The sequence below is a fragment of the Macaca nemestrina genome, chromosome 16, assembly GCF_043159975.1.
Source record: "Macaca nemestrina isolate mMacNem1 chromosome 16, mMacNem.hap1, whole genome shotgun sequence".
NCBI classification, from domain to species: Eukaryota; Metazoa; Chordata; class Mammalia; order Primates; family Cercopithecidae; genus Macaca; species Macaca nemestrina.
In genome coordinates, this window is record NC_092140.1 from 8,752,183 (window position 1) to 8,753,914 (window position 1,732).

The 1,732-nt window shown below is 38.0% G+C and overlaps 1 pseudogene; it reads left to right on the top strand.

Annotated features, from left to right (window-relative positions):
• Positions 1-354: 354 nt before the first annotated feature.
• LOC139359200 (large ribosomal subunit protein uL30 pseudogene) lies at positions 355-1,098 on the top strand (annotated as a pseudogene).
• Positions 1,099-1,732: the final 634 nt, after the last annotated feature.

Genomic DNA, 1,732 nt, shown 5'->3' on the forward strand with positions numbered 1-1,732 from the left:
GGCATTCAGAATCCTGTTTGGTCTAATGCAGAATCATTGGTCACACATCGACACATCTACTCCTCAGTTTCTGTTCTGACTCATGACAGGCTTTGGAGAAGAAGAGGCGGTGCTGGCTTTCTCCATGTTTCTTGTTGCAGCCTGCCTTGACTTATCTGCTATTGTCAATGCCCAGCATTGGGGCAGGAGGCATGGGAGGCCAGACAAACTGGAAATCAGATGGGAGCTACAGTCATTATGGGACAGATACCCCAATGATGGCCTTAAGCTGGAATTAAATGCCAATACGATGATCTTTCAAGGAAAAAAAAAAGCAAACATAAAAAATGAAGATGCTCTTTTCCAACTGGAATCATGGAGAGTGTTGAAAAGAAGAGGAAGGTGCCTGCTGTGCCAGGAACCCTTCAGAGAAAGCGAAGAAATTGTGCAGAGCTGAAGATCAAATGCCTGAGAAAGAAGTTTGCCCAAAAGATACTTCAAAAGGCAAGGAGGAAGCTTATCTATGAAAAAGTGAAGCACCGTCACAAGGAATGTAGGCAGACGTACAGAAATGAAATTCAAATGGTGAGGATGGCAAGAAAAGCTGGCAACTTCTTTGTACCTCCAAAATCCAAATTGGCGTTTGTCATCAGGATCACAGCTATCAGTGGTGTGAGTCCTAAGGTCTAAAAGGTGTTGCAGCTTCTTTGCCTTTGTCAAGTCTTCAATGGAACCTTTGTGAAGTTCAACAAGGCTTTATTGAACATACTGAAAATTGTAGAAATGTATATTGCACGGGGGTACCCAAATCTGAAGTCAATAAAGGAACTAATATACAAGCATGCTTACGGTAAAATCAGTAAGAAGAGAATTGCATTGACGAATAACACTTAGAATGCTCAATCTCTTGATAAATATGGCATCATCTGCAAGGCGGATCTGATTCATGAGATCTATACTGTTGGAAAACAGTTCAAAGAAGCAAATAATTTCCTGTGGCCCTTCAAAGTATCTTTTCCATTAGGCAGAATGAAGAAAAAGATCACCCATTTTGTAGAAGGTGGAGATGCTGGCAACAGGGAGGAGCAGATCAACAGGTTTCTTAGAAGACTGAATTAAGTGTCTACCATGATTATTTTTCTAAGCTGGTCAGTTAATAAACCGCACCTGCTCTCAAATTGAAATTTTAAAAAAAGACAAAAAGAATGAAAGAAGAAACTAGCGAATATGTATATGTATTTGCATAAGGAAAGAACCTCAAAATAACCAACACTAACCAATAAAGAATTTCTAAAATGGAATACTGAATGATAAGAATTGCAAAATAATGTCATATAATGTAAAAAATTTTAATATTTAAAACATTCTTATTTTATCAGTAGATAGAAGTCTTGATATTAAATACCAGGGGAAAAGGAAGAATAGATACATGTTAAAAAAAACTCTATGGTTTTACCTCTGGTGCAATGCAAAAGTATTGATTTGATTTTGACATAATTACTTTTAATATGGATATTAAAAGTTTCTGTTGTAACTGCTAAAATAATAGAAAGACTGTCCAATTCTCAAATTAGAGGAGAAAAAAAAGTCAATTCTCAGCCTGGGCCTCTGTCTGTGTGGAGTTTGCACATTCTCTTTATGTCCGCATAAGTTTCCTCTGGCTTCCTTCTCCATCCCAAACATGTGCATGTTAGGTGAATTGACATGTCTACATGGTCCCAGTCTGAGTGAGTGACGATGTGTGTGTGAGTGT